This window comes from Parasteatoda tepidariorum, chromosome 10, assembly GCF_982258835.1.
Source record: "Parasteatoda tepidariorum strain Cologne lab strain chromosome 10, Ptep-v5.0, whole genome shotgun sequence".
Lineage (NCBI taxonomy): Eukaryota > Metazoa > Arthropoda > Arachnida > Araneae > Theridiidae > Parasteatoda > Parasteatoda tepidariorum.
Window position 1 is genome coordinate 12,460,233 of NC_141764.1, and position 12,895 is coordinate 12,473,127.

Consider the following 12,895-nt stretch of genomic DNA (forward strand, 5'->3'; position numbering starts at 1 on the left):
ACAATGTTAATGTATATAAATTAAATATGCAGCTTTAATAGATTAAACAAAAGTGAAATGCAGGTTTAAGCCAACCTAATTTTTTCAAAGCTATCACACTCCGCGTGAAATATTAATTTAAATAAAATCTAAATTGGGCACTCATTTAAGCATAGTAAAATTTATCAAAGTATTTTTAAACATTGACTCAAATTATTTTTTTTGTTTACAAGCACATCATAAATTCAAGATAAATATATTTCATTTTAAATGAGGGTTATATTTTAAATTATGGTACTAAAGTAAACTCAAATCAACGAATTCGGTTTATGAAATTGTTCTAGTTCACTTTATCATCTGCATTTGGAATGAATTACATTATTGTATATATTTAAATTTTAAATAAATTTTAAACTTATGTATAATGTGTTTTGAATTGATTTTGACAAATATTTTTAATTTAGAATGGTGATTTTTTACTCTCTCTCTCTCTGTGAGAAAGTTCAAACTTAATACTCAAAATTAACAAAACTTTAAAAGTTTGATTTGTTCAATTCAAAATGATATTAACTACATTTTATTTTAAAATTGCTTACATTTTCTTGATCGCTTTAAACATCGTTGACTCAGAATTTAATGTTTCTCAGAGCACAGATACACAAAATATTTCAAATAGAAGTGATTTATTGCACTCTTTAAAATGGTGTAATTTCTTTTTAAGTACATACGCACTAGTGCTAGACTATGATTCGTTTAAAAAGGACCAATAGGAGAAGGGTTCCATTTCAATATTCAGTACCATTGTTAGAATAAAATAGGGGAAAAGAAATTTTTGAGAGAACATAGTTTAATGAAAATAATTTATATTGTAAAAAAATAAATGAATAAACCAGGCGAAATTTTAATTTCGAATTTACATTTCCCAATTATTAAAAGCACAACTGAAAATCATTAAGAAGGAGGAAGTTAAGAAAAACATTAATGTAGTTAAATTTGCATATTTAGAAATACGGGATTTTCATGGAATATTCATTACGGATTTTTAAATACAATAATATAAAAATTTTGATTTACTATACTTCTAGTTTGAATAACAAGGTTTTAATTTGGTGTTTCTCATTAATGTCCTTTGATGACGCAGATGTTTTGGTACTAAGATCTCTTAAATTTATAAAATATTAAAGAAAATACATTCAGGATGATTGAAAAAGTTACTTTTCTCTCATAAAAGTAAGGGTGCAAGGGGAAAGTCGAAAAAAAGATACAGACCTTTGCCTACTTTTTTGTGTTACTATTTTTTCTTAAACACTGGATAAAATAGATATTCATAAGAAGAAACTTAATAAGCATAAAAAAAGATTCTAAAACAGTGTTACTTGTAACTTCCTAACAGTGTAATAATAACACTATTCGTGCGCATAAATAATTAATAGTAAAGAAAAAAAATCACTTGGCTAAGATCTCTTTAATTTATAAAACATTAAAGAAAATACACTCAGGGTGAAAAGGGTAAAAGTACTTTTCAGTCAACAGTAAAGGGTGCAAGCGGAAAGTCGAAAAAAATATAGACCTCTGCAAACTTTTTTGTGTTACTAATTTTTTAATTTAATTAATTTTTTAAACACTGGACAAAATAGATGTTCATAAGAAAATAAATAAGTATTGAAAAATGAAGCTATAGCAGTATAGTGCTAACGCTGTTAGTGCACACAACTTATAAGCAGTTTAAGTAAAATAAAATTTTAAAAAATCACTTGAATTTCAATGTGCCTAGCTAATCGAAATGTACCGTAAAAAAATCATGAAGTAATATAATCAAGAAAACATATGCAACTCTACAATATCCGAAATACTCTGAAATGGAAGAATTAAAACTCGTTTACTGTTGACTAAAAAACATAAATTCTATTTTAGGTTTTTAAGAAAATAACTGGAATAATTCGAGCTCAGTGGCAACATTAAACTAAATTTTCTTCCAGAACGAAATTTTTTTACAATTTTTTCTTATTAGTTATTGATTTAAAAAAAACTGAAATAAACACTGCAACTCATACTAAAATATAAATTTATGAATTCTTTTTTTAAATTTGTTTTAATATTTCTTCCTAAAATTAAAAATTAAATCTAATTTTATTTCGTTTTTTAAATTTTTTTATTAGTCAAATTTAACTTCTAACAGCGTGTGTTTTTATATTCGATGACCTAGAAAAGTAGAGCTTATATCGGCAGTGTAGGCATTAAAAGTTATATTTAAGTCCTTATCCCATGCAGCAGAGATAAGTATAAATTACGTGAAAATAACGTTAAAATGCCACAAGGTTTAGAGCAAAAAAACGTTTATTTAAAACGTTTTATTTCCGTTTCGAGTGGTAGTCTCGAATTAGGTAAAAAAGCGTTTATATTTGGGTTGTTTTTAACGTAAAAATGACCGATTTTTGCCGTTATTTTGACTAAGGTGAATTTCGTAACCAATTTTTAACGTATTTTTTACGTTTTTTTTCACCAAACTATTTACGTATATTTTTGGTTCTATAAATTCGTTTTTTTCACCATGAATATTTACGTGTTTTTAACGCTTATTTTTATTAAAATAACGTACATTTTACGTTATTTTAACCAAAATACAAACGCATTTTATCCATACTATTTACGTATTATTAACGCTTATTTTTGAGCTTTATTTACGTATTATTTACGCTTATTTTTGAGCTTTATTTACGTATTATTAACGCTTATTTTTGAGCTTTATTTACGTATTATTAACGCTTATATATCAATATTTTTAACGCTTATTTTGAGCTAGGTGAATTAATAAATTTTTCGCGTAAATTTAACTAAATTAATTTCAATTTATCGTAATTTTAACCGAATTGTTAACAATAGCATATTTTAAGTTGTTTTTTTTTTAACTAAAAAGGAAAGAAACCATTCCGTATTTTAATGTTTATGCTGCACTAATTACACTAAAAAATATAGCATTTACTTTTTATTTAAAAAAAAAAACTTTTAATTCTTTTCGAACTAAAACTAAAATAACGGAAAATAGTCGATATTCATGCTTTTTTTTTTTTTTTTTTTAGAATCCTAGAAAAAGCTTTTATTTTTAATCTCACACTTTCTGTAAATTTTTACAATTCAAATTATAACTCAACGAATATGGAATGCAAATCTTTCTACCTCTTCACAGCAGCATACTGGTTTATTTACGAAGTTTCATGTCTCTCAGGAATTTTTTACATTTTTCATTCCTAAAAGTTTGTAATATAAAGAATTGGTAGAAGAAAAAATTACTCAATACTTACATGATTTTCCAAACCCCTATGGAAAAAATATTTTTTTTTTTAGTTTAAATTAATAATTAAGAAATCTACTGCTCTGCTGAAGTCCATGTTTTCAAATTGCTTGCTGGAAATTATCTACTCTTCTAGAATGCTTGGGCTCATTATTATTTTTTTTTTTAATGCATATATTTTAGTGTTTAGCTTGAAAAATTTGACTAAAATTTACTTTAACACACACACGAAGTAAAAAAAAAATATTAACCAAATTTACCATTTGATTTGTTTATTTACAAAAATTACAATTTTTCTAAGTCTTATGTTCGTAAAATTACAATTTTTAATCCAGAAGAGCAGTTAACTAAATAATTTTAAATACAGAAAAAAACATTAAATCAAATAAGATTTATTAATTTTACAACTATCATACAATATATTTACAATATATAGATTTACAATTATAACACATCGCTACAGATCTGAAACATTCATAACTTCTTCCACCCCGCTGTTACTATCACCTCTTCACTGCAATGTTCCTGGAAAACAAATAAATATTTTAGCATATGAAAAAAAATATACCGGACAATAATATTAAATTGTTACAACCAACAGTAGATTTCTAAAACGAAGCAATACTGACTAGATAAAATACAGTTAAATAAAAAATTTTAAAAAAATATTAAAACATGATTTTCATGGAATTTCTTCTAAGTATATATCGATTGAGTACATCCAAATACTTAGATATAAGAAAATCTATTTTAAAAATTTTAGTCACATATTACATGACAAAATTATATACATATACAGCACAAATCTGAATTAGAAAATTTCATATATTTTTTTTTTTTATCCTAACTAAATCTTACAATGAAGCCAGCAGTAAGTTATAAACAAAACATTAAATTATTTTTCGTGTGGATTTGAGGAGAACTCCTCCAGACTTTTAGTCTGGTGCTGCCGGCTGCTTTGGTAACAAGTAAGAGCACAATGAAGGAATAAAGGTGTCAATTGGTTTACCCACACTGACCTAAAATCAAGACAAAACTATTCACAAAACACCCCTATTTGAAATTACTTTTTCTCATAACCGCAATATTTGCCACGACATGCACCCGTTGTCAGGTAAAGTTCTCCTAAAAGCTGCCCTATACTTTCTGTTTATTTACTTATCATCAGAATTTTATTTTTCTCTCTCATTCTTTTCATTTTCTTATTGCTCCTTGCAGGGTTGGAGTTTTTGCCGGCAAAAAGGGGTTTTTGCCAGGACAGTGGCAAAAACCTGGTAAAAACCGGCAAAAACTGGTAAAAACCGGCAAAAACCAAATTATCTAAATTGTTGATTAAATATTATTACAAAATAATTGAAACAAATTTAAATCAATCATAAGGAAGAATAATTTTGAAACATTACATGAAAAAATTATTTTTAACATATTAATAATTAATATAAGGGTAATAATTTTTAAGAGATTGAAAGTTTTTGATCTCCTTTCATTTTAGAATCCTAAAATATGTTTTTTTACAAATAAATATTATTATTTGTATAATATTATTATTTATTATAAAAAATTATTATTTGTACAATAATTAACTACACATGTTGATAAGATATTTTATGCTTTAAATTATAGTTACATTACTTTAAAATAAGTTCATTTCACTGGAAAAAGAGAATAATCACAAATTTTCCAATCAATAATGTTTTAAACTACTAAAATGATATATTATTACATTATCATTTAATTATGGATAAATAATTTTGTTAATTTTTTTGTAACTATTTATATTCATAAAATATATTTCAATTTTAGGAATTTTGTATCAAAAATGTGTTTTTGTCCTCTCATCTTGGAAATATAGGTTTTTGCCACTTTTTGCCAATTTGCCTGGCAAAAACCTGTTTTTGCCAGGACGGTTTTTACCGGTATTTACCATGGTTTTTTCCACCTGCGGCAAAATCTTGCCAACCCTGGCTCCTTGGGTGCAATTTTCATTCCTCTTCAGAATATTTTGCTAGAACTTTGTAGTTCAGAAACACAATTCGATTAGTTTCAGTTACGTAATTTTTAATTTCTCATTTATTAAAACAGTAAAAATACTATGCCTTTTAACACTAACAGTATCTTTAATATACAAAAGGAGTAATTTTAACAAATTCAGTAATTTGTTAAACTATATATTATTTAGTTCAAGTGAAGAATTACATTTTACAATTGCCTCTGTTAAAGATTTTTTAAACAAAAAATGGTTATTTTGAAAATTCTTTAATTTCTGGAAAATCGCTGCTAAAACGTAACACTTTACTCCAAAATACATTAGAAAGCTGTTAGGTGATTTAGAAATTCATTTCCACAACGGAATTCTTAGTAATGGTGGGGCATTAAATTCCAGGGTGGGAAAAATAGGTTCGGTGTTCCTTGACCCAAGTGTGTTACTATCAGGTTGCTTGGGGGCAGTAAAAACTTTATTTGTTTAAACCACTTTAAAAGGACTGGATAAAAAAATTTCAAAAAAAAAACCAGTTAGTGTTAGTTAAATGTAGCAACATGACAGAATGTTTGGAGTAATGCAGTATAGCAATTTTGGACTATAAAAACAATTCGGAGGAACAGCTTTAAACATAATATTGTTTCAAAAAATAATAATTTTATGCTTGGAACTAATTAGAAATTATCTTTTTTAATGCTGCATATATATATATATATATATATATATATATATATATATATATATATATATATATATATATATATATATATATATATATATATATATATATATATGAGCAAAACAAAATTACCAACTTTCCACACCCTTGCAAAAAAATAAAATAAAAATTTTTTTGAACAAGTATAGAGCAGATATATCAAAAAAATTTTTTAACTTATTTAAAGATGTGAAAACAAATATATATTTTTTTGTCAAACTGTAATTCATATAGTTTGTAGTAGTGATAATTTCCATTGCATGAACTACTTAATTTACAAGATATATAAGTTTTCTGCAATATTAGACATTTAACATAAATTTTACTTAATAGTTTTTGTTTAAATAAAAAGTTGGAGCATAAGTATGCTAAATGTATACAGTAAAATGCAAGAAAATATAATAAATTAATAATAACTAGTCAGTCTAACTCTTTTAGAGAAAAGTAAGCATTTTTTGCAACCTTGATATACACAATGAATCGTGTTTTAAAGCATTTTAATCATTAATACTTCAACACCAAATAATAGACACAAAAACATTCACTTGGAAAAATAAGATATTTAAATAAAAGATGTTTTCAAACAGTATGAAATCAAAAATTTTTTCATTTAATGTAAGCATAATAATATAGTGCAGAAGTTATTGAAAAAAAAAACTTTATAAAAATAAAGTGATAATATCATAGACAGATATATCATATAAATAGAAAATATCATATGTATTACAGTCATAGATATAAAATCATTGATTAAAGTTAACAATATTGAAAGTTCAATTTCTAATATGAGGAATTGTAAAAAACTGCAGATGTACAAAAAAAAAATATATATATATATATAAACATATATACAATTGGCTTAGTTTAATTAAAACAAGGATAATTTGAAATCTTGTGGCAGAATGTTTTTGAGCTATCTGCGACTAAACTCTCCAGCACTAATATCTAATTGCAAAATACTTTTAATACAAACAAACATATATGTTGCTAATTTAAAATGGCAAATACGCTGTGTCAACAAAAAATAATAATAATGATTTTCTTAATTTAACACGAATTTTTTTTTTTTAATATTATGGGTTATATTCTCACATTTTGTTGGTGGGAAGACACACACTTTATTAGCTTCTTCGCATTTTGTAAATAATCATCACAATAAAAAAATATTAAATATCATGAAATCCGTAGTAGCAATTGCCCCCCCCCCCCCAAAAAAAAATATGATGTAATTACGTAAATTGAACTCCTCAAAAGCGTGTTACACTTTGAAATTAGGTTGCAATAAATAATATCGTATAAAAAATATCGGATTTAAAATTTAAGGAGAAATCAGCATCTATAACTTCTAAAAATTCGATAGAATTAAAAAAAAAAAAAAAGAAGACAGCCTTAAAAAAGAGATACTCAAATTCACGATTCGAGTTTTCCATATTGTTTAAATATATCAAGATGGTTAAGAATCAAATGAAAATCAATATCAATAACTGCCGAAAATACTATCAAAACATTACGTCGGTGAAAATTGATCATGTCAAAAACTGATTATCTAAATGCATGATTCAAATATTGCATGTTCAAATATTTCTGTACAAAAGAAAAGTAATATTTTCTTCCTTTCAAGAGAAAAATCTTTCTGCAAGAGATCTGTAAAATTCTGCAACAATGTCGCTGTGTCGCTGCGATTCTGCCATGGAGATTTGAAATACTGAGCAATATGTATCAATCTTAATTCCCCGAGAATTTCCAATTGATGTTGTTTATTCATTTTATAATTCATTTTAATGTTTGCCAAATGTTTGGTTTGAGTAGCCTTAGCCTTTGAGGGATTCATCAATCTGCATAATTGTTGAAGAATTGTTAAAAGCAAAATAGAAGTTTCAGAATTTGTTTGAACTTATGGAGGACTATGAATAAAAAGACTAATTTAATGCAGATAAAACACTTTTTTTTTTTTTTTTTTAAGTGCCAGTGAAATAAAACATTGGAACAGCAAAAATAGTGGTGGTAAAAACAGTAACAGTTTACCATTCTACTTGATACTAACGATGAAACTTACACCAGAAACTTCTATTATAAATTAGTTGAATAGTGCAAAGGCTGATGATTGTGCATCAAATAATTAGGATTCTACAGTACATGGAAAATATATTTACAATATATTATAATTAATTTTAAGAGACAAATTTTTTAGTACTTTTATTTGTTGTTATTGAAGCATGGGCAGCCTATGTAAACAATGTTTAATTACTATTTTTAATATCAGCAAAAGTAATCTGAAATAATTTTTAACAATTGATTTGTTCATGTTTATAATTTCACGAATTTTTTTTACCCATTTTTAAGTACAAGAAAAAAGGAAACAATTCAAATACAGTTATTTCTTTAGACATACTTAATTCAGGTACCTTCAAATGAGACTTGATGGAGGTTCATTCTCAAAGCTAGATCCTTTTCAAAGATCTTCCTCAGAAGTACATCAATAGATTATGAAAAAGAAAATTCATTCAGTTAATACGTTTAAAAACATAGAAATTATTCAAACATATTTTTATACAGGCACATTTATTATTCAGAACTAGAGAAGTAAGGAGTAATGGTTTGGCAGAATGTTAGCTAAAAAAAATGGTGAAATGCAGAATATATTTTTATAGCAATATTTTTTTTAAAAAAAATTCATTAATAAATATTTTTTATGAATAAATAAGTTTATTTATAATTGGAAATTACTTAATGCTTATCTATATTAGTGGAATGGGCTAAAGGGAAAACAAAAAATTAAACCAGAAATACTTAATAAAGTTATGAAGTAAAATAGAAAGAGAAAAAAAAATTATCATAATTGTTACAACAAAACTTCCATGCTAAGAATAATATTTTCTGTAAAGCAGTATCCATAAAGCAACATTAACTAAAATATAATCTATTAGAAATATGTTATTAAAATGCTTTGTTATCTTAAAAACACTAACAAAAACAAAAGATTATATACAAATGTAAAACAGAAAAATCTATTTTAATTCTCAAAATAAAATTTTAAAGCTTTACATCTCAGTCTTTCCAATTATCATATTTTCCAGATAAGAATAAAGTCAATAGAAACATTCTTAATTACTGTGTCATACAGTTAATAAAAACAAAGTTTTTTAGAAATGTAAAAAGCTAGGTAAAAACTAAGACAAAAATTGTTTAAAAGAAAAATTTAGCAATAAAAATTTCAATTGAACTTTTTCACCTAGCAAGGGTCTGTCTAGGTTTTTCTGAGAGGTACCTATTTTATGAAAATTTAGACATAATTTGTGAAAAATTAAAAACTACATTAATATGGATTTATCGTTTCTTAAGGAATACAAAAATAAAATTATAAGAAAAAGTATTTTGTGAAACTACTGTTTTTTCTAAAGTTTAATTTGTGAAGGTACCGCTAAACGGTAGTAAATTCGGCCTTGACAGACCCCTGCCTAGGCATATTTTTAGAATACAATGACTATAAAAGAATTAAAAAAGTTTTAAACAGCAATGTAAATTTAAATAAAAGCTTGAATAAGAATAATTCTAAAGATAATTTAATATTGAAAATTACTGCAATTATTTTCCATATCGTTTTAGCTGATAAATTTCAAAAACTGTTTCAAAAATAAGAAGAAAAATTTCCAGTAAATGTTCAAATGGGTGTTTTTTTTCCCTTTTTTTTTAAAGATATCATGTTGCAAAATAAATAGTCAAAAAACTATTTTGTCCATGTGAGATTTTCTCTTGCAATAGCTTGTTAAGATGACACTTCCACGACATTTTGGTTGAAGAACCATCTGCTATAGACTCTTGTAAAATTTACCCCAATCAAGCGTGTTTAACCATTGGTTCTTTAAAAAGGTAAAGTTAAAAGAAAATGCCACTACTCAACTTTTTTAAAAATGCAACAACTAATAGTTTTTATACTTTATAAGACAATAGTAGGTAAGTAGATAAGACAGCTCAAATTAATAACAATATGATAGGACTGTTTCACACATAAAACTTGTCTCGTCTCATTTGCGAATAAAATTGCCATCTCGTACTGAGTAGGCAAAAAGTAAGAAAAATGCCCGTATCATGATCTGCCGGTGAATAATCACTATATCTTCTAAGCAACTTCCACGCAGCAACTAGGAGGAACTAAAAAAAATTAACTAACGGATATCAACTTGAAGAGTATAACTCGTAGCTACCTTTCTCACACCTTTACATATTCTTTTAAAAAGTTAGCAGTTAGAAATCTATTTGGTGCCTGGACGATAGCAGTTGGCATAACTGCTCACAATACAGAAGTAACCCTAATAGAGAATTAAAAGTTTAATGAGTATTTCTATGTTGTTACCTATGGCTAAATATTTATAAACTTCCAGTGGTCCACGAAAAATTAAGAAAATATCTCAGAATGGGAGTAACTCAGAGAATATAAGTTGAAGCAACCCTCAGGAAAACTTCTACATACTTCTTTTTAAATTTTTGCAAAGTACAATTTTTTTTTTTTTTTTTTTTTTGTTTCAACATTTTTAGTTGGCACAATCTAGTTCAAATAGGGAAACATCCCCTTTTATTTGATTCATAAAATCAGGGGAGATCTCTATAAAATGAACAATGGCAGAATAATCAGCACGTCTTGGCAACTTCTGGTATCGAAGAAACTGAAAGAAAGTAAAAAAAATCACAGAAAGGGACGGACTCGAAAGATATAACTCATAACCATTTGGCAAACATTCATGTTTTTTTTTTTTTAAAAATTTCAAGTTTATATCTTTTTGGTAGCTTGGCTATTGTAGTTAGTGTGACAGATTAATATACGGAAATATCCCCTAAAATTAGTGAAACATAAAAATTTACATTATAAATCTAGCTAAAATTCTTTTCTACTCCGGAAAATTTGTTTATCATCACCTGTGGCAGAATAATCAACAGGTCTTGGTAACTTCCAGTGACTATCATCACACTGAAAACAAAACATGGGAAGAAATTCAAAAGGGTATATCTTGTAGCCACTACCCCCTGGCAAACCTCTACAAGTTTTCTTTTATAAATGTATGCAAGTTTGAAATCCACAATAGTAGGCGCAGCAAATCACAGAAGGAAAATATCCCCTCTACTCATATTTTGGTGTGTAAAGTCAACCATGATTAATAACATTTAAGTATTATCTTCAGATTAATGCTTATAATTGTTACTTTTTATTAATTGTTATTTATTATAGCAACAAAATTTGTCAGGTGAATAAAATAATGCAGCATTAATTTAATAATTTTGATAATTAAAGCTTTAAAATAGAAATTTTTTTTACATAAGATCGCAACTAGTTTAACTCAGCATTTTAGATTAATATTCCTTGATTAAGCTTAGGTGCCATCAGAAAACTTTCCAAAAATTCATGATTTTATTAAAAATATCTTAACTGCATAACAATCGTATATAACGGGTCTGTATTTTGTCTCTTTACATTTTATGCACAGTAAATGAGATTCAACAAATTCTCTTGCTTTTTTCCAAAATCGTTACGTTTTGTCATAGTTTGTAAAACTTCGCAAATGATAGGCTTAGAATATTTGTGTTTATTTCAAGTAGAATTAAATACAATAATTATTTACTCTTTTTGATAGTGAAGCATTATAATGAATTAACATTCTAAATAGTAATAATTAAAGTAAGGAATAAAAGAACTTACCATTGAATTCGGCGTATATAAACACACGCGTGCAAAAATGTAAATAAATGCAAGTAGCGTCGTCTAGTGTAGGGGTAGCAATCCTTGTGTAGAACTTGTTCCCACGGAAAAGGAGTGAAAAGTTGAAACACAGTATCGTTTAATCCACTTGTAAAACAAAAACTCAAATAACTGAAAGCAATGTGGAGAGTTACTTTGAATCTATATTGTGAATCAATTTTTTGGAATAAAATGCTACATTGTAGAATAACTCTCATATAATATTTTTAAAAAAGTTAAATAAAACTGTCAAGCCTTTTTTAAAAAATTATTACTATTTTACCTCATGACTTAAAGAAAAATGGAATTATATTGTTATGTAATGTTATTTTCATTACAGAGATATAATAGTATTTTATTTTAAGTAGTATAATATTATTTGAATAGCTTGTACATAAAAAAACTCGAATTTAATGCTTTTTATAATTTTTATGAATTCATAAAAATTGCTGTTTTATGCTCTGGAAATGTAAAATTATTATTAACAATAATTTATTATTAAAAGATAAACATGAATAAATATTATAAATTAAGATCACTGATTCGGAAGACATACAAGATTATTTAAAATACGTGATTATTTATTTTAAAACTTTACACTTTTTTGCTTCCTCTAACCAGGAACTTCATTTCCAATCGTTAGGAATTAGAGGATCGTACTATAGTAATTTAACTAAATGAGACATTAATTATGTTATATTTTAGAACTGCAAAACTAACAATATACATTGATTTTTTTGTGCATCATATAGGCTGATCAATGAACCATAAATTGTAGGATTTCCATTTAATCCGAAATGAGAGTAAGAAAGATATTGTAGAATACATTCTACGTTAGGTCTTCCATCAAATCAAAAAGATTTAATCTAACTACATCCACCAATGTAAAAGTTTTATCGATTAACATAATATGGGATCAACATGTACATTTATTTATCTCTGGTTAATTTTAATTATTATATCATGATTACATGTTATTTCTCAAACTTCGTGCTTATTTTTTGTTTTACTGGTCTGCGTGGGTGAAGATTTTACATACATTAATTGGCATGCATAAAGGCATGGTCTCATGATTTAGGTATCATTTTTAGTTGTTGGTGATGACCGTGTTAAAAATAATAGTTTAAAAAAATTCATAAAATATTTATTACATAAAAAAAAATACACATTTAAATAAAAAGCACATTTTAAATC

General features: G+C 25.9%; 1 long non-coding RNA gene across 2 annotated transcripts; it reads right to left on the bottom strand.

The window, feature by feature from the left end:
- Positions 1-3,647: 3,647 nt before the first annotated feature.
- Positions 3,648-11,784, bottom strand: LOC147802157 (uncharacterized). 2 transcript variants are annotated; one of them, XR_015429592.1, is made up of 3 exons: positions 11,663-11,784; positions 8,363-10,280; positions 3,648-3,796 (listed from the first exon to the last, which is right to left on the bottom strand). It is a non-coding gene; the product is annotated as an uncharacterized LOC147802157 (long non-coding RNA). The 2 variants fall into 2 exon arrangements; XR_015429591.1 differs by lacking the exon at positions 11,663-11,784 and having other exon boundaries at positions 8,363-11,656.
- Between the last annotated feature and the right edge of the window lie 1,111 nt (positions 11,785-12,895).